The sequence below is a fragment of the Mesoplodon densirostris genome, chromosome 13 (genome assembly GCF_025265405.1).
Source record: "Mesoplodon densirostris isolate mMesDen1 chromosome 13, mMesDen1 primary haplotype, whole genome shotgun sequence".
Taxonomy (NCBI): domain Eukaryota; kingdom Metazoa; phylum Chordata; class Mammalia; order Artiodactyla; family Ziphiidae; genus Mesoplodon; species Mesoplodon densirostris.
The window spans coordinates 1452235-1477400 of NC_082673.1; the positions used below are offsets into that span (position 1 = coordinate 1452235).

Consider the following 25166-nt stretch of genomic DNA (forward strand, 5'->3'; position numbering starts at 1 on the left):
GGTCCAGCCCCCAGTTTGCAGAGCGAGGTGTGTGTTTTTAAGTCCATAATGAGTGGTGGTTTAACACAGCTCCACGAATTCCTGGAAAGATTACAAAGAACCAGGGCAGAGTCCATGGTGAGGTGGAGAGCCTGCAGCTGAGGGGTCTCAGGCAGGACAGGAGGCCTGAAGGCACTGATCTGGAAGCAGATGTCTGTGACCAGGAGAAATATGGGACTGTGACATTGTGGTCCATGAATTTCACCCTCAAACCTATTTAAATTCCATTTCTAATCAGCAGCTGTGTGACCTTGGGGCAACATAATTTAACATCTCTGAGACTTGTTTTACGATTCTGAAAAGAAAACAATACTTGTCTCTCAGGAGTAGGTGGGATAACACATATACATCTGGGCTGGGCACACAGTAGGGCTTCCTTTTCCTGTTGGATGATGTTTTGGTCAAAAATCCAGTCACCGAAACTAGTGTCTACTGGAAGAAGTGATATATAAATCCATAGAAGTGATGTGACATCATTTATGGTATCTGTATATCTAGCCATTCCGTTCAGGTAATAATTTCTGGATGGATTTCAGAGGAGTCTTTTATTTTCGTAAGAATTAGGAGTTTGACTATCTGAAAATATCACTGAAATAAGGTGTAAAAAAAAATCAATATGCCAATGATTCTCCTTCTCAACATGAGCCCAGTTGGTTGGCTGGCTGATCCGTCCTGTGCTTATAGGGCTTCTAAACTGTGCCCCGCACCACCTTAGGGACATCTGGCAACGTACGGAGACACTTTTGGTTGTCACGGCAGGGCAGGGGGTGATCCTTCAGTGCTCAGGGCAGCCCCTCAGCAAGGAATTCTCTGGTCTGGAGCATCAGTAGTGCTGCTGTGAAGAAACCCAACCCCAGGGTCACCTAAGTTAATGGGACTGAGCGCCTGTATCACACGGTCGTCTTTGCTCCAACCCCCAGACCTTTCCATCTGCAGCATCTTGAGCTCTCTGGACACCTGGGGCGTCTATCTAATGCTCAGCGCCTCCGCCCTCCTGCAGCAGGTTGCTGAATTGGCTCATTAATTGACTCCGATTGTCTAGACAGCAAAACACCTCCTCGGGCCAGACCCACAGCCCCGTTAGGACTGGCGGCAGGTCACCATCCCGCCAGCTTCTCTGTCCTCAGCTGGTATAACACGATGGGGGTGGCTGGCTGGGGTAGGGAGGGGCCAGAGTCCTTGTCATCGGGGCCACAGGTCATAGGGAAGGGGTGGCTAGTGATGAAGGGTTACTTTCTTCCTTTCCTGCGACACCTTCTCCTCCCAGCAGACGGAGACGAGCGAGGAACCGGATCTTTAGCAGGTCTGGCACGTCCGTTCCGTGTCCCAGGTCAGCGCCTGCTGGGGCAGAAGCTCCATGACACGCCCGCGTCCCACATGGACACTGGGGGCCGGCGGGGGCCATGGGCAGGGAGACGCCGACCTCGAGGAGCTGGGGGTGGGAGCTGAGGGGAGGGGAGGTCAGGCCTCGCGCTGCAGGAACGTCCCCGTCGGGGAGTCGTGCGAGGACATCGCCCACGTCCCCCGAGGGGCCCACGGGCAGGCAGACGCGGGGCGTCTGAAGAGCACAGGGGCCCGGCCCGGTGGTGCCCAGGACCTCGTCCGTCCCGTTCCCCAACGGCGGAGGGGCGCAGAGGCAGGAGGGAGCCGCTCAGACGACACACGTGGGCCCAGCCTGCGGGTCTCCCGCGGCCGCCACTCCCAGGGCTTCCGATTCCCGGCGGCGGCCCCGCCCAGCTCCCCGCGCGCAGGCGCCGCTGCGTCTCAGCAGGACGGGGTCTCCGAGCCGAAGCAGGAGGGTGTCGCCGCCCGCGCCCCACCGAGGAGCGGGGGCTGCCCCGGAGCGAAGACGGGTGGGGTCTGTCCGCTGCAGGGGGCGGGGCTTCGGCTGGTCTCTGCAACAGGATTGCTGGATTGAATTAAAGATCAGCAAAGCGAGGGGCTGAGCGCGCGCCCCTCCCCCTCCTCACCTGTCTGGGTGGCGGCCGAGGGGGGCGATGCCCTTCTCTGCAGAACCTCCCGCTCCGCCTGTCTCGCCCTCACCCCCACTGTTCCCTGAAACAGGCCCGCGAGGAGCCCCCTCCCAGGACATTCCAGGGAATGTCCTGCTTTTGAAGGAATTTTAAGATTTCCTGTAATTCCATCCAGCTATAAACCTGCTTCCCCATGGAAACTATGGCACCAGAAAAAGCTTCTTTATCTGGACAACAGAAAGCCTTGGACTCTCCAGGGGACGCGGCTTCTCTTTCAGTTGTAGGGGTCACAGGGGACGTGAACTTGGTTAAGAACCACCAAACAGAGCAAGGTTCTCTCAGGAGGAGAAAGTCCAAGAGAACAGCTGCCTGTTCACAGCAAATGCGTTCCCGAGAGATTGTCTCAAAGAAGAACGCAAAGTATTATTTTCTGGCGTGAAGCCTTTGGACCACTGCCCAGATTTTCCGTAAAAGGTGTTTCTTTTTCAGTCTTAATCATTAGAACGGGAAGCAGGTCTATTAGCAGCTCGTAGAGTTATTGACACCGAGGCGACTGCGACTCCTCCTTTCAGCCTAGAGGACGTGTCCCTGACTTGGGAGTCCGACGTTCTAGGATGGGGGGTCGGGGTGGGTAAACCTTAGCTCTTCCGAAGAGCAGACACCAGGGCGTTGGGAAGGATCTAAGGGGACCCTCACTCTGTCTCCAAACGCACAAGACCCACAGGGAACCTTGTTGAAAACGTGGGCCCCGGGATGCCACCCGCCTCGAGACTCCGGGTCACGTCGTCTGCTGAGATGCTCTGGGATTCGTGTTTTGAACAAGCTCCCAGGCGGTACAGAGCCACCCAAGGAGGAGCCTGGAAGGCCCACGGCTTCACCTTGCTTTACGTGGACATTGCTGTGGGCCGGGAGACCAGGCCATCGTGAGGGGACAATCTATCCTCAGACCGGTGTGCTGCTCATTGTTTCATCCTGACTCCCAGGAAGATTCCGTCTCATTTGTATTTTGAGGAGAAGAAGCTTAAAGCAGAATTCGAAGAAAGTTCCCAAGCTGGTAACTTTGCAAAGAAGAAGAATTTTTTAAACGTAACTGTGATGTACCGATTGAAGGTCTTCATTGATTCCTTGCAGGTTGGCAGGAGAGACGGGGTGGGGGGACTGTACCCCACCCACTGCGGGGCGACCTTGGGGCCCCTCGGAGGCTGCATCCTGGACCTACTAACCTGTCCGGCCGGCACAGGGCCCGTCGGGGGGCCGCCCTCCAGACTCCCCCAGAGGCAGGCCTGTTGCTGAAGTGCTGCCGTTGGTGGTGGAGTCAAGACCCTGACTGGGCTCAGGCTGGGCTTTGTACCCGCCTTTCCGTTCTGAAATGACTTCTCTCCCCCCTGGTTTGGTCTCAATTCTGAAAATCGACATTTTCAACAGCAGAGGACGAAATAGGAAGAACAAAATATAAACAATTACCACACTGGGTAAAGACGTTATTCTGGCGAGGCCTTAAACCAGAAGTTAGTTATCATTTTTAGAAAGCTGAGAAAAGTGGCTTTGACGGGAGAACTTAACAGCAGTTTAGTTCGTTCCCCTCCTGAAGGCTCAGTCAAAACGTGTGGGACGTCGACTGTGTGAACACTGGTGCCCCTGATGAACCGGAGCGTCCACCGGCCAAAGAGCAGGCGTGGCCAGGCCCCCGGAAGGAGCCTGCGAGGGTCTCTCCGTCCCCGCCGGGTCCCACAGCAGCCCGCCCCGCTTCTCATGGGAGGCTGGATCCTTCCAGAGTGACCACCTGCTGGGCCGGCCTCCCTCTCAGCCCCATCAGCCTGGGCTCGGGATGCAGGGCCCGACGAGGCTGCTGCTCTGATTTGCGCCCAGCGGCCAGGGATGGGGGCGCCGTGCCTGCCCCCTCCGTTTGCCGCGGTAACGCTTTGCTAACAGCCAGTATCTCGAAGCGTGGCGGAGCCGAGATTCGAGAATGATTCATAAAACGAATCCCAGGCCGGGGCCGGTTCCCGTGGGAGTCCTACGCTGTGTGGGAAAGTGCGGGGTGCCGGGCAGGGAGGGGTGTGAGGACCGGGCGGCAGCGAGGTCCAGACCCTTTCTCGGCCGTCCTTGAATCTTATCATCAAAGACGTTGGGGAACGTCCAAGCTGGGTATATCCAACACGTATCCCACATCCAACATGTTGCAAGACAGGCAAACGGAGGGGCTTTGGGAGCATTGTGGCAATCCATCCCTTAGAGACAGCTGTGTGCTTTAAGAATGAGTTTTTAAAGTTGCCATCAGGATGTGCCAGAAAACGGGCAGGGGTGGAAATTTGTTCTATTTTATATTAAACATTTTTTATATTGAAAATATATTTCACATTTAAATTTCAGCTGTTTAGTTTTTAATGTGAGGTTTGGAAACCTAGCTGGTAGTTCTTTGAATAAAGATAATTTCTTGAGCTCCTAATTTCAGATTTGCTTTGACTTTGTTGTAATGCATGTGTTGGCAGAAATAACAGATGTTGATTAATTTTTATAAGAGAAATTAAACTGATTTTGCTTTCCTCTAAAAGGCTTAGAATGATATTAAAACGTGGCTTAAAATCCTCTGCACTTAAATAATAATACTTTATTGTCAGTGGAGATCACGGCCTGGATCTGTCATATGCAGCTGGCTTTTGTTTTAAATTAATTTTGATTATGAGCTATGTGGGAAAGATCTAATATTTTTTTCTCTATCTACTGTTCTGAATCCATCTTACTGACACTCCATAAATAAAACTGAATGGTGGGCCAATACCAGTGGAATTGCCATGTAAAACAATCCCAGATCTCCTCTTACCTTAGCCTGGTTCCAGGGATAAATATCCTGATTCAGGTCCAAGTCTGTTCGCTTCTTTTTTGTGGCAACAGACTCTTCACACATACATTTAAAGCACGAGGTGTTTATTTATGTTAAGGTTTTGGGGAGTGTGTGGACTTGGGGGTCCCACTTGGCCCTGGGAGGGGTCCTCAGGGGAGCAGAGGGCAGCTCAGTCCACCCCTCGGCCTACAGTCCTCGCCACACAGCAGATGCCCAGTGATATTTGTAGAGCAGTTAGATGTAATGGTTGATGATTTCGTCCTGCAATCTGTCAGGTGATGAAGAAGTCGGGAACTTTGGGAAAAGGGGCTTAGTGAGCAGGCGGCTGGGGGCTCAGGTCTCTGCCTCCAGCCCCCACCTCCCAGGCGCCCCGCTAGGGGAGGATTTCAAAGCGCTATTGAAGCCAACCTTAGTCTCTTTCTCTTTAAATAGCATGTACATATATGTGTATGTATACAGGTATGTATATAACATATGTGTAATGAAATAATATGTCCTATTTACGTATTGCCTCTTGGAAAAGCCCACCATGAGGGACACAAGAGAAGTCAGGTGGCACAGCAGCCAAGGACCTGCTTTCTTTTAGGCCCCAGATTCTTTGGTTGAGGCTCATTAAAAAAATCCAAATGGATGACTTGGTTACTTTAGAAACCTAACAAGGCTTAGGTAGCCTGCTCCTATGATCCTACTTTTCAAAAAAAAAATGCTCTAAAGAAAATAGAATGGTCTAACCATCAAGTTTTTTGTTGTGTTGCTATGTGTTTTTTCATTTTATGAAACAGTATTAAATGTGATTGCTTTTATGCACTGCGATTAATCAGGCATCTTGCCCCAATAAATGTCATTCCTCAGGACGGACTCAGGCTGCGAGCCCAGCTTCCCTGCCTGTCGATAGCGTGAGAATGTTTCCCAGGGTGTTGGGCTGGGAGCCTCACCTGCTGTGCGCGCGTCACCTGGTGGCCGAGTCCCAGAGGCAGGGGAACCTGTTTATCGGGTGAGCTTCTCGGCAGGTGTGGACCGTGCTTTTCCCACGAAGCCGGCCCGGTCTGTGCAGATAGATAATTAGTTCATGGGGTTGAATTTGGCTTCGGCACCTGCCAGGCTTTGAACTCTCGCTTCCCGAGGGCCATGTGGCCACCTCGGACTCCGGGGCCTCTTGTCCTGGGATCAGATGCAGCGGAGGCTCTGTTCCCCGTGACTGTTTACAAACTCACAGATCCAAACACCTACCAGAAACATCCTGCGGAGGATGGAGCCAGGATGAGACGAAGGCCTCTGCCCTCCCGGGGCGTCCGTGCTGCTCCGAGTAGGGGCCCGGCCTCAGGTGGTCCCAGCCTGTGCACGTGTGAGGCTGTCCTCGTGGTCCGTGAGGCATCCGTTTGTCCTGTGAAAATGCAGAAGAGTGTGGGGAGAACGCCCCGTTTGGGGAGCCTTTTTGCTCTCTTCCAAACTCGCGTCGCTGGGACAAAGGGTCAGCTCTGGGTCGTTGGGGCCTCTGAGCTGGCCCGTGATGGAGAGGACGTGCCTTTGCCTTGAGAATCCACACTTCTGGGGCTTCCAGGGGGTCTCAGCGAGAAAGACGCCGCCCAGCGCCAGCCGGAATGCCCCATCCCAGACACAGTCGGCCTCCGGCGGTTGGGGCCCTGGCTGCCCTGGGCTGAGGGGTGCAGGTGGGGAGGGCGGAGCCTCTGGGGCCTCGCGGGGCCTCGCGGGCACTCGGGCTGCTAGTGCGTTTGGTTATTATGTTCGAACGTGTGTTGGAGAAAAGGACCCAAGTGAGATAACGTGATGCCTCTGCAGGGTAACGTCGGCTGAAACCCTTTTTGTCTGTAGAATGTGAATTCCTTCATCCTCCGGCTTTCCTGTGATGGCTACGTGATCTGTGTACACTGGTCGGGTCTCAACAAGCTGGCTGAGAAGTAGCCTGGGACAGACCCCTCCTCAAACAAACCAAGTGTGTGGGGGCTTGGGTCCTTATCTTGTTTTGTTTTGGTTACACTGTGTTCTGTTTTTTAATAGCTGTGCTCTTGTGAGAAAAGCTGACATTTACTGAGATCCTGGACTTCTACAAAGCACCATTAAATGAATTATCTTATTAAAATCTCATAAGGAAACCCATGGAATAAGTACTTTTTAATTTCCCTGTTCTACGAGTGAAGGAACCTAGGCTAAGGGACTTAGATGGCCCAAGGCCACAGAGCCGACGCGTCTGGGCCAGACCCCACGTCGGGCTCAGCTCCCAGGGGCTCAGGCTGGGCCAGCCAGTCAACGAGGGGGGGCTGCCCAGTGACGACTCGGCTGGTTGGTGCCTCCCGGCCTCCTTTTCTACTCAAACAAAATAAATTTCAAACAGATATATTTTGGGTGTATTTGCTGCACATTTTTGTTCCTCTTTGTATTTATCTTCATTTCTTTGTGAGACCCTGATGGGGGAGGCTGATTCCTGGTGAGAAGGAGCCCGTGCCCGGAGCAGCATGTCCTGAAACCTCGGGTTTGGTTTTCCCGGGAGCGGGTGCAGAAGCCTTGCTCTGGGGCGGCTGCAGCTGCAGAATTGTCCCCCGTCCCCCTTTTCCTGTCCCCTCCCCGCCAAACACACTTGCTGAAGCCCTAACTCCCAGGTGACGGCATGTGGACATAACTTCCCCCTGGAGATGATCTCTCCAGATGCATCACATGGGGGTGAGGCTTCAACAGTGGGCTTGGAGGAGGGACACACATTCAGTCCATAGCGATGCTCCTTAGGCTCTAAGTAAGTGGCTTTTTGAGGATCTGGGTTGGGTTTAGTAAGTCTTGCTCAACAAACATGTATGAAGCAGTCCACATGCCAGGCGAGGTATCGGGTAGCAGGCAGACGAGAGGAGAAGGCCGGTCCTCCCCAAGCTCATCCCCAGCGGTGGCCCCGTCGGACCACAGGCAGAGCTCGCCTCAGGCAGGTCAGTGATTCCTGGCCCCCCAAGCCCTGCCTACCCTCTGGAGAGGAGCTGGTCATCTGTCCTTTTATCGAAGAGGCCCGGGTGGTTTGGGCCCACGCGTGTGGGGTGTTTTCAGGCTGACTTAGGGTTAGGGTCAGCATCCTTCGATGAGTCCTGTAGTTTTAATCATGAGCCACGTGTCAGGGCAGAGCCCTCAGCACAGAAACAGGAAGCCCGGATTTACTTACGCGTCCGCTGTGTGACTCGGGCCAAGGACTGAATCAGCCCGAACATCTGTGTCCTCACGTGTTAAGTGGGGCCAGAACACCTATCAGGAGGTAGTTTATGAGTCAAGTGGGGCCTGACGCCCAAAGAGCCATCCCCGTGGTCTCAGGTCAGCCCTGGGCACCAGCCCTGGTGCGAGGAACGGGGTCCAGAAAGAAAACGTCTGTTCTTGTTTTACCTTCCCGCTTTCCTGGTAGACTAGTCACAAATGGGGTGCTGAGAGCAGATGTCATTTGGTGATACTCAGCATAGGTCTGCCAACCCTTAGAGGCTCAACTGAAATCCTGTGAAATACTTTCTCGTTCGATTTCACTTTTCCTATTAAATGTTACGTGGGTAGGAACTCAAAGCAAAGGATGGAAAAGCCAGATGGGCTGTTTAAAATCCTTGGAGCTCAGAAATGCCTTTGTCCTCAAAACAAAGGTTTTTCTAGACCGTTGGTTAACAGAGATAGGGCCTTTGAGTATTTTGAACAGTTTGAAGGAAATCAGCCCCATAAATTTACTCTCTCAACAAAACAGATTTGCTAACTCAGTTTTCCATATAAACCTATTCCCGCAAGAGTTAATGTCTTCTGTTTCTTCTGAAAGCAAGCAATTCTACCATCAGTAAAGTAAAAATGGGATTTTCACACAGAGTCAGCAGCTTGTACATGTGGACCAATGGACTCCCGTGTCCAGGGGGCTGTGGGCATAGCTCTCTGACCCGAGCTCCTGGGCCTGGCTGGCAGGAGGGTCAGGGCTGCTGGTGTCTGGGGTGAGAGGGGCAGGTCGCACCCCTCAAGGCACATTTGAACGAGTCCTAAACTCGCCCCTGGTCAGAGGGCATGTGCAGGGGAGACACCAGCCCTAAGCAGGCCTGCTTGGGGTTCATAGAACAGCAGAGGGTACACATAAGATGGGCACACAAAGTCGTATAACTCTGAAGTCCCAGCTGCACCGATGCACAGACACAACAAGAGCGCAGGGCTGTGCTCTGGGATGGAGACCCCCAGGAGGGCCTGGGCTGGGTCAGGGGCCCCCAGCCTCTCGGCCCAGCTGGGCCGGGGTCTGCTGTCGCATCCGGCACCGCCAGACCGGTGGGGCGCAGCCGGCACTCCCTGGCTTCTGACCGTGCGTCTCCACCGGTGGCCCTGGAGTCGGCCGGGACTTCTACGGGAGGCTGCCCGGCAGATCCCGGGGGCTGTTTTGCCGCTGCCGTTTCCAGGAGAGCAGGCGGGCAGGTGCACGCGCCCCTGGATGGTTCCAGGCCCTTGGGGCCCGTGGAACCTGCTGGTCCGCGTCAGGCTCTCCTGGCTCAGTCCGACCCGGCTGGGCCACGTGGCCCTGGTGACGCCACAGCAGCACCTCCAGAGGGTTGCCCCCTGACCCCCTGACCTGCGGCAGAGGGGGCGGTCGTGGTCCTGGGGGACCTGGGACAGCTGTGTTCGGGAGTGTCTGCACCTCTGGCCCGTGTCACCCCCCCAAGCCTGTTTCCCAGCCCAGGTCGGGGTCGGGGAGGGGTACACAGGGGGACCCCGCTGCCATCCACATCCTTCAACCCCCAGTTCACACGGGGTCCCCCGGCCCTGACCCCACCTTTCCGGGAGTGGCAGCAGGGGTCCTCCACCTGCACGGTCTCGGCCACTGGGGACGCAGGGACCTGGGGACACTAGCCGTGGGGAGATGGCTCCCGGAGAAGCTAGAGAGAGCCATCGGTTTTATGACAAACCTGAGGGAAAGTTGGCCGTTTTCCCCTTAAACAGGCTTCACCGGTGACCCTGAGCTGAGCGTCTCTTGGGGCACTTTCTCTCTCTCTCTGTTTTTGAACAATGAATCCTCGCCGACCCCGTTCAGGGCACAGGCCGCTGCTGCAGCCCGCCGCTGTCCAGGCCACCTCCCCGGGGCCCGACCCGCGGGCAGCACCACAGTCCCCTGCGCCCCTCTTGCGGGACGTGTCTGAGGCCACGGGGTGGTGGGAGGCCCCGGGGGCGGCCAGGTGGGCTCCCCCGACCCCAGCTGCCCGAGGTCTCCAAAGACGCTGCCTGGCCCCGGGCCCTCCCTCACACAGCCTTGCGGTTTGAGGACAGCTGCGTTTTATTTAAACTTTAAATATAACTTCCCTTATGAACTGAAAGGGAAGGGATGAAGCAGTGCAGTAGGTTTGAGTGCCGGCGTCGGGGGGCAGTGAGAGTGACCAGCATGCTCCCTGGAACCCAGTCCTGGAGGCCCCGTGGAGCAGAAGTTCCCCCCGCCCCCACAAAACCCACTTCCCCGAGGTTTCCAGCAGGTGGCTTGGGACCTTGGGGTCACCGTGGGCTGCGCCTGCTCTGAGAGGTGCCTCTGGGCCCTGAGGCGGGAGAAGGCGAGGCCGGGGTGCTGGGCTCGTCCCCGGGGGCCCCGTCCTGATCTTCAGAGCCATTGTGACACCTCCACGTGGTACTTCAAATATTACTGGGGTCAAACTCTGGTGAGACACAAGGATTTTTGTTAGTTTCCCCTGAATACAGTCTTCAACGTTTCAGTTGATGAGACAAATTCTAAATTGCCTAATGCAACTTACCTAACACAAATTTTCTATCATGTGACAAAAATGAAAGAGAATGAAGAATTCCAATTTGCATATACAAACACATAACATTTACATAATATGTTTTTAGAGTATATTAGACATTACAGAAAACTTACAATATAGAAACTCTTGATAAGAAAAAAATATTATGACTTATTTTACCTTAGGGATTGAAAGATTAGGGTTCTTTTCACCTGCCTTGATTCGTCTAAAAGGCCTTGTACCCAAGAGCACAAAAGACACCGGAGTCTGAAGCCAACCCCTCGTGAAATTGCTGGATGAGCTCAGTCTCCAAATCAGACACGCTCAGGAGGCCCCCTGAGGTGGAACCAAAAGTGAGAATTTCCCCCCAGCTCCCTGTCTCCTCCTCCGTTGTATTAAGTATCATTTAAAACCATCAGCAGCTTTTCTGGGCAACAAGTCAGCACGAAGCAGAAGGAGCCGTTTGGGAACCAGGGGAGGAAAACGTCCCTGTGATTCCTCCTTCGTCCTCACCAGGAGAAGCCAGCCTCTGAAGTGTCACTGTGTCACCGAGCCCCTCCCCACACGCGGCCCCGGGGCCCCAGGGCCTGACCTTTGAAGGGAGCATGGTGGCATGGGGAGCAGGGTGTGGTAGCAGCCCTTCCCAGGGTCGCGGAAGGACGAGTCAGAGGACGGGACAGCGGGCAGCGCAGACGTGTCTCAGAGGAAAGGCTGTTTCCAGCAGGTGTCGGTGCCCCTGCCTTGATGCGCAGGGGAACACAGTCTGCCTTTGTGAAGGGGAAACACTGCACCTTTATGCAGACCCGCCGGTCCAGAAGTCTGAGATGTATGGAAACAACGAGGGATTTAAACGAGAAGAGGAAGCCGCAGCCCCGGGGCCCGGCGGCAGGTGCAGGGCGGTGGGCTCCTTGCCCCCCATGGCCGGGAGGCCTGCCTCCTGGGGGTTGGCCCTCTGCAGGACCTCATCTGACCCTCTGTATTGGGTTCAAGACCCAGGCAGGGGCCAGGGCCCCGCTGGGAAAGGGCAGGCTCGCTGTCCAGAAGCAGAGTAGGGGTGCAGGGTCTTTGGGGGCCTTGAAGGGCTGCATTTGGGTTGCAGCCACTCCTGGAGCCCACGCTCTGAGCCTGTATCTCCCTGGGCCTCAGCTTGACACAACGGAGGGCCGCTGGGTGAGGTGGACCCAGGTGACGGCCCCACCAGAGCTGCTCGGGTGAGTTGCTGGGCTCGGAGTCCGACGGCCTGGGTGTGGACACCGGCACCAGCCATGCCCTCTCAGGCCAGGAACCTACCCTTTCTGCGCCTTAGTTTCTCGCCTGTGACCTGGCATGGTTTGAGCGCCCGCCTCACCCGTTGCCGTGAGGATGAAACGAGCAAATGCTGTGGCACAGCTGGAGCAGTGGGTCTAGAACAGTGAACGGGAACCAAGGAGGAGGATTCCCGGGCCCGGCTGCGGGGCAGGATGCCAGGCGCCGGGGCTGTGTTGGGGGAAGCGTGGCTCAAGCCCCGAACAGGGGGAAGATTCAGACACCGAGCAGCTAATCAGAGGAAGGCGTCCGCCAGGGCTCAGGGCACGTGGGGCAAAGCCATGCCAGGAGCCCCCTGGACTCAGGGTTGTCACAGCGACTCTCGCCCAGGGTCCAGGAAGCGGTCATGATGGGAAAGACACGACTATCTCGTGACCCAGATCAGCACACAGCTGTATGTGCTGGTGTGATGATGAGCAAAACTCAGGAAGTGAAATTCATGGAGAAATTAAAATACTTTAGTGTGATCAATAGCTTCGATAAGTCATTTAAAAATCCCTGTAAAAGAGCAAATGAGCCAAGTTCCCTCTTCCGCTTCACCATCGACACCTCCTGTTCCAGCCTCACTTCACAGGAGAGAAAGTATTTGCTGAAACTGAGTTTTCTCTGAAAGTCAAGTCCTAATGAAAAATGTACACAGGACACAGAAGCAGCATTTATTCGTTTCCACTCAGGTTTCTAAGTCTTTGGCGAATGTTTTCTTTTAACTCAGAGGAATGTATACTGCCTTGGAAAAAAATGTAAATGATGTCACTTTGCAGAATTTTTCAAAACATTGGAATTCTGCATGTGAGCGATTTTCTTAGGTTTTAGGTGAGAGCAAATCAACAACGAAAGACTTTAGGTACCTGATGTATTTCTTCAGCTCCCTGTTAAAAATGTAGCATGTTCCGGGCGGGGTCAAGGTCCAGAGGAGAGGAGGCTCTGTGTGTGTCTCGGGTCGGGGGGGCCACCAGGCTGGGCTGTGGATGCTGTGGTGGTGCATAGCCTCGGGCCCTCAGCCCTACTGGGGCTTCACCCGATGGCCTGGCCATCAGATGGGCCGTTTCCTTGCTGTGTGACCTGTGCCCGACCTCAACGTTCTGTTCTTACTTGTAACGTCAGAGGTGACGGTGTCCGCTGCCCCATAAGGTCCCTATGGGCTTAAGGAGGTGATGTGGGCCAACTGCCGTGGACGACAGCAGGCTGTGGTCCTGGAGGAGCTCGTCTCGGCCGAGGGCAGGGAGTGGACCTGTCCACCCACGGTGTGGGGGACCCTTAAGGCCACTTGAGACCCACTGACGGGTCAAGGCCACTGGCAAATGGCCCACTGGAGATGCGCCGTGGGAGACTCAGGGCTTGGGGTGAGTCCTGGAGACACAGAGGACCACACGGCGGTGGAGTCTTGCGGCCTGGGTGCTGCCCAGTGGCTCAGAGATGCGAACGCGGATGCAGCACTCACGGGAGAGCAGGCCCGCAAGCCTGGGGCTTCCGAGCACCCTGCACCCTCCCTTGGGAGCGGGGAGCGGTGGAGGGAAGCCTGGGAACAGGGAAGCTGACGTCCTCGCTCGCTGTTGCCGGTGGGCTTGGATCCCTGCGCGCACGGCTCCCCTTTCACGGAGCTGTCACCATTTCAAGGCGCTAATTAAGGTTTTATGAGTAGACGCGTTGGCCCTGAAGCCCTAGGGTAGAGCGCTGTCTGCGGGGAACCCACGTCCTGGTTCAGACTTGGCTGCTCGGCCGCAGGCTGCCCTCCCCCAAGGCCCAGGGCTCCTTGGAGTCCATGTGCTGTTTCCATCCAATCAAAGCAGCCGAGGGCGGGAGGTGGGTGGAGCCTCCGTGGCACAGCTGCCCCTGAACCGGCACGGCAGGGCGGGCGGCAGTCCTCCCATGGGGGACACGTGCTCTGCCGAGGGCCCGGGGGGCCTGTGCTTATGCGCCCACGGCGCTCACACCCGCCTGCTTTCTGAGGTGATCCGTGGGTTCAGTCTGTCTGGGAGTCTGGGTCTCCTGTTTTCCTGCCTCTGTTTCCTACAACTCTGAGCATCGTTGGGGAGGTCAAGTGAAACCCTCCTGCGGATGGCTTAGTTCCAGCATTTTGCACTATTTTCTTTGCATTGTGACTGCAGGAAGTGGGCTTTGGGCCTCTGTGTGCTCATGCCAGAAGGCAAGTTGGCTGAGCTGTGTTTATAGGTCGTCTAATGGCTCTAGAAAAGTCTTTCGGGGGAAGGGGAAGTGGCAGTAAGGTGGCATTGTTATCGATGGCATCTTTGTGGACTAAAGCTCCAGGGGAAACCACAACACTGACCGCATGGGCGGGACCGCGGACCACAGACCGAGAATAGACAGCCGACCGCTTCCTGACACGGCGGTTTGCCTCCTGGGGCTGTACAGGGGGGTGGGGGGGGGGCGCAGCCATGGCCAGAAGGGCAGGATCCACCTGGGCTTCCGCCTGCGCAGCATGCTTGCTGACACCTGGGTCTCAGATTCCTCACGGGAGCCGCCGTGCGTGCCCAGCGGGAAAGAAGGTTCTGGGGCCCCGTCTCACCCACACTTCCAACCCAGAGAAGGAGGAGGCAGCCGGCTGCACAGGAAGAGCCCTCCGGAGACTTCCCTCCGTCAGGAAGTCGTCCACTCTCTGTTCCATTCCCATCGGGACCCAGCGCGTAGGATACAGGTGCCGCCCCTGCTGCCTGCGCCTGATCTGTCGCCCTCAAGCGTGGGGCAGGGTGAGAGCGATGCTTCCCCTTGATCCGAACACCAGCTCAGCGTCTCTGTGCAGTCAGATTCGGCGCGAGGCGGGGGCTCACTTCTCAGCAGCCTCGCTCAGTGGATTCCTTTCTCGTCTCTGCTCCCGGGAGGGGTCCTTTCCCAGCGGCGGAGATGCTGCCCCGGGCAGACCCCAGCCCCGGAGGAGGAGGTGAGGTGCCCCGGCCTGGCTCCCAGGTCCGTTTCCTTTTCCACTGTGGCACACAGAGGCATTAGGAGTAAAACTCGGAAGCTGGTTGCTTTCAAATAAAGAGGGTTCAAAGCCTGTCGGCTGTGGAAATCCACGCTCACTCATGTGAGCTGTCTCCCCCCGGATGACTGGCCCCCCATCAGGCTTTCAAGGCCCACGGGGCGTCTCCCCCATGGCAAGAGTCTGAGGACCAGGCATTCCTTGTGAGTGAGGCGGGGAGGATTGTCAAGAGCACAGCTGGCTTACAAACACCTGCCCTCCCTTCACATCCTGCATGCAGGTACAAGTGAAGCTTTCAGCAAGCACAGGTCTATTTCCCAACAGCTGCAACAGGTAAAAACTGGCAGAATTTCCTGGCATAACTTGCCCCCTAATTGTCCTTCTAGCTGATACCTGCTCTGAGTTGCTCCAGGTGGATTTAGGATAAAGCCCTTCTATGATCCTCCAACTACGAGGCATTCCAGTGGGCTTGCTTTTAAGCTTGGTGGTTGCACAGACCATACAGAGGGAATCAGAGAGTCACAGGCCAAGTCGAAGGAGGCTTCCCAACACCCCGGGCAGAACAGGTGTATGCAAAGGTGGCTCTGACTTCCAGGAGACAGTGCCCCGGACCTGCAGGTCACAGCACGCAGCGAGATTTTCAAGAGTGAGGTGTAAAATTCCAGAGGTTTGGGTTCAGTTCAGATAAGCACCCACACGTTTGCATCTTCAGTTGAAACCTGCCTGAAACGTCTCAAACAGCCGGTTAAGTTGGGCTGGAAACCTCGCAGGAGCTCCATTTCTCCTGAGGCTTTTGGTGTTTCCTGTAAGAGTCAGCCCAGAACAGCTTTTCCAAGTCTGAGCCAAAGATGGAAAAGTCATGAAGCAGCGTCTCACTTTCTATTGTCTTGTGTTCAGAGGCTGTGCTCACTGGAGGGTCGGGGTGCTTTGTGCAGAGAGGAAGTCATAGCTCAGCCCGCAGGCTCCTGGCTGGGCTGGGAGTGGGCCCTCGCTTCCCCCAGGCCTCCCTGCTACGTGGTTATTTTCATTCTGAAAAAGGGAAAAAGTGGCAGGGCTGTGCAGCAGACCCTGATTGGTGCTGGGGGCCCTGTCTCTAGAAGTCGAGGGAATGACGGTTCTGGGCTGGGAATCGGACTGATTTCCTGGAGACCCAGCACCTCCGGGCAGCTAGAGCGGACCGCGAGTCACCCGTCAGGGCCGCGGAGCGCAGCGCCTGGGTACTATACAAGGGAGGGAGAATTACAGAAGGGGAGCGAGTGACCGCACAGCTGCTACATCAGGAGCAAAGCTGTCGATTCCCCTGGGAAGAGAGGCCCCACGTGCTTGGCCTGCTGCTCTTGAGACCAGTGCAGGGAGCGGAGCTGCTGGGTGAGATGCCCATGCTGTCCGGCTTTCTCTGCAGACAGTGTGGCCATCTGTGCCTTGGCGGTGGGTCCTTGTCCGCTCCCTATCTCTCCCCTCCCCCAGCCAGCAAGTCCTCCAGCCGTTTCCTGGGTGTCCTCAGCAGCATCTTCTGGCGCTCATTTTAATACAGCATCAAAGCAATTTGGAGAGATGTTCCTCAGAGGCTGTGGTGGACCACAACCCCACCCCCTGGGCTTTCCACTCTGGTCCGGTCCTTCTGAGGCGCCCGTGGCGGGGCCTGGTGGCCTGTAGGGAGGCACGGCACTGCCACGGAGGGTGGGTGGCATGTCCCTCCTGCCCTTGGGGAAACCTGCAGCCTGGGGAGAACTGGGGTGGCACCCGGGGCTTCCTGGAGGCGCAGGTTGGGCTGCTGTTCCAGCTCAGGGTCAGGGGTCTTCACCGCCTCCTGGGGGACGCTGGGCCCCTGCTGCAGGGAGACGGTGGCCCCAAGAGGCGTGTGTACCTCAGGACTGCGCTGTGGCATCTGAAGCCAGGGATGTGGCACGTTGCGGTGTTTGAAGAGAAGACACAGCCTGTGACTTTAGTTACTGCCCCGCCCAGCTGCAGCCGGGCCACACTCTCCCACGCTGACCCTGTGACGGGCTGGGGCCCCATGCCCACCCCGGCCTCTGGGCAGCAGGACGTCAGAGCTCGGCGTGTGAGAATCAACAGCAGTTCTCAGGGGGGATGGGGGCAGGAGGAGGACAGGAGGGGCCAGGGGTGCAGGGGCAGAGGCCTTCCTCTGCGCGATGGGCTGGTGTGAATTTGTGAGCAAAAGTGCGTTTTCAGAATTCATACAAACCCCAGAGGCACGGATGGTGAAACGTCTCCCGTAAAGCGTGCTCTTTCTCTCCAGTTTCTCGGGGGCTGGAGAGGGTGGGAAGGGAGTCAGAGGCTCCTGAGGTCAGGGTCTGGGCGGCAGTGACCAGGGCTGGCTGGGGTCCAGGCTCGGCCATCGGGGACGCTCTGTGCCTGGACTCGGGGGGTCATCCTGACTGATTCCGTGCCCTGGGGGGACGCTGACCCACCGCGGAGCAGACGCGTGTCCCGGGGTCGCCGTGGGCTGTGGCCTCTGCTGCCAGATGGAATCAACACCCGGCGCTTTGCCGACAGTGGGAACACTCAGCCCCCATGAGGAAGCCGTGCGGGCTCTGAGGCTGGACTCTGTGAGGCTGGTCCTCGGCTTCGCGGAGAACTTGGATGCGCAAACAGACCCACAGGTTTTGGTCAATGACTATCAGTAAGAGTAAAAGCTGCTCTGATTTTCGTTGGCGCGGACCAGCCGTTCAGTAGGTGCTGAGCCTGTGTCATTTTGGGTCTCTGGATAAAAGGAGTGAGGCTGGGCCTGCCTGTAATTCCCACGTTGCTCGGGGTCCACAGGGCGGGGGGCAGCGGGCTGGGAAGGCACTGCCTGACCCCCCTCGCTTTCTAAAGCCCTGTTTGTTTACCCTTCACACATGGGTCTGTGCTGAGGCAGCCAGAGTGCGGTCTCGCTTCTTTTTGCTGGAGAGTAAAAAGGGCCGACATCTCATGTTTATTATTGTGGAATTTTTCTCAGCAAAGCTGAAGAAATACATCAAGATAGTTTGCTCTCAGGGGACAGAGTTCAGACGTTTCACAACATATAAATAATTGTCCTTAACGCAAGCCACTTATTCTATGTCTTCTTTGTTTATGGAGAGTTTTCCTTATTGAATGATAAAATGACTAATGCTCAGTGTGTGGACTCCATGTCCAATCCTAGATTCTTGACCTACCCTCCCGGGTCTTGGGGCTGAGATAATTCCTTGAAGGTGGTGACAAGATCTTTGCTGAGCCCGCTGTGTGCTCACAGCACACTGCAGGGCCCAGGTCAGGACAGGCCAGTGATGCCCACCTGGGCTGGCCCTCAGCACGTCCGGACCCTGAACTCGGGTAACAGCTATTCCACTGTGCCACTTGAATTTGAAAGCCGAGGGGCCCCCAAGGAGTATACGCCGTGAATTACTTTCTCCTGGAGACCCTTAATCCCAGGTCTTTTAAAACTTACTGGCCATTTAGTCCCTGACTTGGAGCTTCTGTTAGTTTTTCTCACACTTTCTGGAAAAAGGCTATGCCGTGGCCACTCTCGCCTCCCAGATTCCCGCGTCTCACAACGCCCAGAGGCGAGTCTGAACCGGCAGAGTCTCCGTGTCAGAGGCAGGCCTGTTCCCCCAGAATTCACATGTTCTCTCCGAAGATGTGCAGTATCTCTATGAGTCAGCAATTTTGCAAAAGTCATAATTTAATTGAACAATGTTGACTTTGGTTGCCCTGCCCACATAAAATGAAAATTTTCTGAGCTCTGACACGATTTTGGAGGTGATTTCCTCTTTGCCTTATTTCACTAACCTTTCAGACTCAGATTTGGCACGGAGGAGGGTGCCCCGAAAGGCAGTGCTTCGGGCACAAGGAAACCCAGGAGGCATCACTAAGCGTTTAGGGTCTACAGGCTCCGGGTTTTAAACAACCGATTACTTAGAAATGTTTTGGAACCGATCAGACTTGGTCCCACTGTCGCCAGCTCCCTGTCGTGTCCCTGCCTTATCCTGGTGTCCTCTGGAAACATGGAGCAAACTGCCCAACTCCCAGGACTGGTCTGCAGCACCACCTAGTGCACAGTAGGTGCTCAGTATGGGCACACAGTGGGTGCTCAGCGTGGGCACATGGTAGGCATCCGGCAGGGGCCATCTGCCCCGCTGTGCCGTTTACGCCATGCCCTTCCTGCCCTCCCCGTGTTCCACCAGATCTAGGAAGTCGGGTCCCTCCACCGTCAGTCCCAGCGTGCTCACAGTCAGCAGACTTTTCCTCCAAGAAGGAAGGGAGAATGGGGACCGTTGGATCCCGAGGTTTGGGACAAGGCTGCAGGGAGCAGAGGTGGGTCAGGCTGAATTTCCTGACGGGGCCCCTGAGCAGGGACCCCGCACCTAATCCACAGCCCGGGAAGTCGGGGGCTCTGAGGTCTGTGCCTGGCTGGCTGATCTGGGGACAGAAGCCGGCTGACGGCGAGAGAATGGGAGTGTCCGGCCCCCAGGTTTAATAGGAGCAAGGGGCTCAGAGGCTCAGGGGGCTGGAGGGTTGGGGGGGATTTGTCCTGAGAGACCCTGAGAGGGCCCAGAGACCCGCTTTCCCCACGATGTGAGGAGTGGGCTTGTGAGGGGACCCCAGCATCCTTGAAGTCCCCACGATGGGTCCTCTCTAAGGCTGGGTCTCGCAGAGGGGACTGCAGCCGCTCAATTGGGAAACCTACATGTAAGGGAGAAACTGGACCTGGGACCTCGGGGCCAAGGGGGGTGCATCACCCGGTGCAGCGGAGCCCAAGCGGCAGTCAGAGCAGGTCGAATCTGTGGGCCTGGGTGCCCTGCGCTTCTGGACGTGAACGGGGGGGAGGGGGATGCCAACTGAACTCCCCCCTGATCTATGTAGGTTTTCCCACTGGAGCTGGCTGGGCGCCCAGGTACAGGGGGCCACCAGCCCTCTGGGTCACCCGCGGTGGCCGTGCCACCATCCTGCCGCACGAGGCCCCTCCCGGCTCCAGCCCCCCTGCCCCCTCCAGGTGCGCCACAGGGTCACTTGTCCTGGGTTGGCTCTGACTGTGCACCTGCCCTCTGGGGGTCTCCTCCTTTCTCTTCTTGCCCCGTTACTTTCACAGCGGGTGTCACCATCTGACATGCTGTGCACGCTTCCTGGTATTGACCACAGACTCTTCGCTCGAGGAAGGTAGGATTCTTGTTTTGTTCACTGCTCTAAACAGTGCCAGATACGCACGAGGTCCACGAGTAAATGGAGAAATCCTCACCTGTAGTGGTGATTCCTCTCAACCAGAGAACAAAGCCTCTTTCCTTTAAAAAAGAATATCCCAGGCTTTTCCCTAGAGATTAGCTTCTCGTGTAGGACGGTCTTTGTCTCTTTTCTTTCTTTAGGCTTTAGTAGGTCTTTGGTCCCAGCTCTCAGGGAACCAAAATGCAGACATTGGCAAAGAAGGAGGGCACACGGGGCTCAGAATGGCTGTTATCTCAGAGTTGAGGGCTAGCAAGTGCTGGCGACGATGTGGGCAAAGGCGAACCCTGGGTGCTGCTGGTGGCAATGTCAGTGGTGCAGCCACTGTGGAAACAGTACGGAGGATCCTCAAAGAATTAAAACTAGAACCACCATATGACCCAGCAATTCCACTCCTGAGTTATCCTAAGGAAATGAAAACACCCACTCAAAAATATATCTCTTCATCGCAGCATCATTTACAGTAGTCAAGGCAGGGAAACAACCTAAGTGTCATAGATAGATGAATCAATAAAGAAGATGTGATACGCACACACACACACTGAAATATTACTCAGCCAGAAAAAGAATGAAATCTTGCCAGTTGTGACATCGTGATTGGATCTTGAGGGTGTGATGCTAAGTGAAATAAGTCAGAGACAAAGACAAATACTGTGTGATCTCACTTACATGTGGAATCTAAAAACAAAACAAAACCCAAACCCCAAAACCACCACCAAAAAAAAGAAGGAAAACCAAGCTGATAGAAAAAGAGATGAGATTGGTGGTAACCAGAGGCGGGGGGCAGGTGGAGGAAGGTGGTCCAAATGTACCAGCTTCAGTTCCAAGGTGAATAAGGACCAGGCAGTTGATGCTAGCATGGGCACTACAATTAGGGCTGCTCTGTGGTGTACAGGCAGGTGAGAGGGGAAACCCTAACAGTTCTCGTCACAAGGAGAAAGTATTCTTTTCTTTTTCTTTTTTTGGTATCTCTATGAAATGATAGATGTTAAGTAATTGGTAATTATTTCCCAGTATATGAATGTCATGTCACTAGTGTGTGCACCTTAACCTTACATGGTGCTGTATGTCAGTCATATCTCACTAAAACTGGAAAAAAAAAACAAGATGAATATAGCAAAGCTTTGTAACTCTTTGTTTCTAGGGGTATTTCCTGGTGATACCTAACCTATTAACACTTGTTAAAAATCATCCCCATCGCACAAAGTTTCAGCTATGTCTCTATACACTAACAATAAACGATCTGCAAAAGAAAATTCTATTTATAATAGCATCAGCAAGAATCAAATTACTTAGGGAAAACTTAACTAAGGAGGTGAAAGTCTTGTACACTGAAAACTACAAAATACTGCTAGAGGGAATTAAAGAAGTCAGAAACAAATGGAAAGATTCTGTGTTCATGGGTTAGGAGACAATATTATTAAAGTAACAATTTATTGTTAATAAGTCGAATAATATATGTCAATTCTACCCAAAGTGTACAATGCAATCTCTATCAAACTCCCAGTAACTTTGCAGAATGAATAAACAAAATGGGGTATATACACTCGCTGGACTATGATTCAGCCATAAAAAGGAATGAAATCCTGACATGTACTATGGCATGGATGAAGCTCGAAGACATTTTGTTGGGTGAAATAAGCCGATATTTGTAGAAAACACAAATATTTTATAATTTCATGTATAGGAAATATCTAGAAGAAACAAACTCACAGAGACAGAAAGCAGAGGGTGGGTGCCAGGGTCTGGAGAAGGGGGAGGGGGGGCTCGTGTTTGCCGGGCACAGAGGGGCAGTTTGGGGAGATGGGAAGTCCGGGGAACGGAGGTTGGTGACGGCTGCACAACAGCGTGAATGTGCTTCATGCGCCTGAGCCGGGCACTTAAAAGCTGTAAGTTTTCTGTGATGTGTGTTTAACCACAATTAGAAAGAACTCATCTTGCCCCTGCATGGGAGCCACGAGACCCGTGTGTGGGGAGTTCCGCCCATGACCGCTGGGAAGTGGGTCCACATGGAGCCCCGGCGCACGGGCTGCTGCAGGGGAGCCCCGGGGCCGCTGGAGCCTCCGCCGCTCCAAATGAAGCAGATTCACTCAAGGGAAAACAATGAGCTGCAATTGCAGAAAATTTTCCTGAACACACGATGACTGTATTAAGTTCCCCCCAACCATGAGCTCTTATTACGTGAGTCCTTTGCCCACGTCTGGAACTCTATCTTGTGGTCAAAAGGGGAAAATTTTGTTAAACGTTTGAGGCTATATATTGCATATAGGGAGAAAGAGGCCAACTTTTAAGAAGGGTCTCAAATCACTTAAAAAGTCACTATTCCTCACCCTCAGAGAGACTGGGCAGAAATCACCGAGTGGCTTTGACCGAGGCCCCCTCTTTCCCCGGGGAGCTCCGTTTCAAACCGCTTGGCCTCAGGGCTGCAGAGTGGGCGGGGCTTATAAACATCCAAATTGCCGCAGCGTGCGGTGAATGATTGCTTCCCCTCTGTGATAATAATGGCAGGCCTGCTGTCAAGCCGGGCTCCGTGGGGGATTGGAAGTGCTTCTCACAAGGGAAACGCCTCCAGCCAGGGCCTTCAGAGTGCCATTCCCATGTACTCGCTGGAACCTTCCGGAAACCGCATTCCTCTTCGGTTGGGTTGAGCAATGTGATCTCTCCCAGCCAGAACGCTTCCCAGACCACCTCGTCGCGGCCTGGGAACGGAATGTGACCAGGACGGGTTAACTCGCTGGGGCTCAGGGCTCCATTCCAGGCTGGGCCTGCAAGAGAGGAAAGGAAGGATTTTTCTCCTGAGAACAGTGTGGCAGGCCCCAGCATATTTCAAAGGATTCAAACTCTCTAATCTGGGGACTAGGGGCTGGATTTAGGAAGACAATGACATCACCTCTCCCACAGAGCGGCTGGAGTTGGCCTGGATTTTAGGTGAGGCGGCATTTGACAAATGTCAGAAACATCCACAGGACTCTTGCTCTCACGTTTGGAAATGGTCAGACCAAAGGAAAGTAACTGAGAAAGAGTGAGACGGTAACCCCGTGTTTTAAACTGCAATGGGAGAAAAAGGGAGGGAGGGAGGGAGAAAAAGAATATTTTTTGAGAAACGAGGTAGGGATTTTGAATATTATATGGTTTTGGATAAATGACTTTATTTATTTTAAACAATGCAGTGAAGCGAGTCTCCATCCCATCCCATGCCATGGCAGACGATGCCTAGCAGGGCCCGGCACCAGGACCAGGGGCTCGGTGGGCGAGCCTACGATTCTGGGTTGTTCTCATGTACTTTGGTGAGTGTACATGGGGAAGTTTCATAAGATGGAGGAGGGACAGTTCAAAGACGGGTGGTCTCTGAAGGTCAGAGGTACCACAGGTTTTATTTTTTCAGGCATATGTTTGATCCAACTTCTATACGGTGTCAATTACAATTATTTCTCCCTGGACTGAATCTGTAAGCTGAAATTATGTTGGTTGTCAAAGATTTCTAGCCCAGAAGTCATGGAGAAAGCCCCGTTAGGGCCTGACATCCCCTGCGGTTGGTATTTTGACTTTGCGATCCGCTTCCTAGAATAATACCTGGAGACAGACAGGACGTCTGTGTGTAGAGTGACCGAGTCCAGAATGGGCCGGAAAGAACACGGCAGAGGGCAGCTGCTTTAGCCGCCGGCTTGGTCGGGTTTCCGCACAGGTTTTCCTCTATGATTTGGAGTTAACCATTATTTATATTTACTCATGTCTCTCAGTGTCTCAGTCAGGCATGCTTCTTGCATTTTTCTGGCTTCATTTCCCATCTTTTTAATGTAAGTCCTTTGGCCGTTATTTCAGCGAAGGCCCGTGACCTCATCTGAAAAAGCCTGTAGTTTAGCTACGCGTAGAATTCGGGCCAATCACTTGCTCACAACACCTTGAAGATGGGACCCTGTCCACTTCTGGTGTCTTTCTTTGGAGGAATGTGCTCCTGTTGCAGCATCTCTTCTCTGTGGCTACTTTGGACAATTTCTTCCTCTCCTTCGTCTTTTGAACATGGCGAAGCGTGGATTTCTTGTTAACCTTTCTGGGTGGATGTGGTGAGATTCTTCCCCCTGAGTGTTTTCCTTTGGAGTTGAAAGCTCTCGGGGACCTTCTCTGTAAAATACTGTCTTACCTCCACTCTCCATGCCTTCCCCCCAGCCTCCTCTGATCTCGTTTTATCAGCGGAGAGATGGCATCCAGTTGCATCAGATGAAACACAACCCGACTGCAGCCCGAATGAGGGAGAGGCAGTCATTCTTTCTCGTGTGACGGAGTGTCTGGAAGACGGCAGGCCCATCCCGTTTCGCTTTCTGCTTCATCCTTCATGTGTTTGGAGACGCCAGCTCCGGCTGTGTCCACAGCCACATGGGAGGAGCTGGGAGGAGAATCCTGGGACCTTCGGCTGGCAGTCCTGCTTCTCATTGGACAGAGCTGGCCCCTAGGTCACCGCTTTGCTGAGGGAGGCAGGAGGGCACTTCCAGCTGGGCACGTTGTGACCCCGACAGATGAGGACCCTGTGAGTAAGGACAGCAGAATGGGAACTGTGTCTGCAACAAGCAAACCCTCCCAGGTGCGTCAGGGTCTGGACTCCAACTCGGGGCTGACGACGCTGCTGTATATGACCGTCTCCTTCCATCTCTCGGCCCTGGGTGACGTCCTCGGACACGCATTCTAGCTCACCAATTCTTTCTTCACCCACCTCTAACGTGGCTTAACCATGAATTCTACGTTTTAATTCCTGTTTTCTTTTCCCCAAGAGTTCTTTCAAATCTACCTACTCTTCTTTTAAAGTATCTTATTTCTCTGTGGATTCTATTCTTTCTTTGAAATTTTAAAACTATTTTTAAAATTTTAAAATATTTATTCTATAAGTTACTTGAGAAGATTGTTCTATCACTTCAGGTCTGCTGACTTGCTGTGATAAATACTTTCTCGTGTGTCATGAGACCCTCCCGACGAGGAGCTTCTCTCTCCTGCCACCTGTGTGGTCTCGATGGAAGGCTTGTCCCTCTGAGCAGCCTTGTGCTTCTTGAGCCCTCAGGTTCTTGGACGTGTGGACCCCAGACCACAAAGGCCCTGTCACAAGGTCTTGTGGAACACCAGAGTCCAGGCTGCGGTGTGGGGCT

The 25166-nt window shown here is 54.4% G+C and overlaps 1 long non-coding RNA gene across 1 annotated transcript; it reads left to right on the plus strand.

Annotated features, from left to right (window-relative positions):
• The first annotated feature begins 22683 nt into the window (after window positions 1–22683).
• LOC132500991 (uncharacterized) lies at window positions 22684–24817 on the plus strand. The gene is made up of 3 exons (XR_009534108.1): window positions 22684–22959; window positions 23202–23318; window positions 24199–24817. It is a non-coding gene; the product is annotated as an uncharacterized LOC132500991 (long non-coding RNA).
• Window positions 24818–25166: the final 349 nt, after the last annotated feature.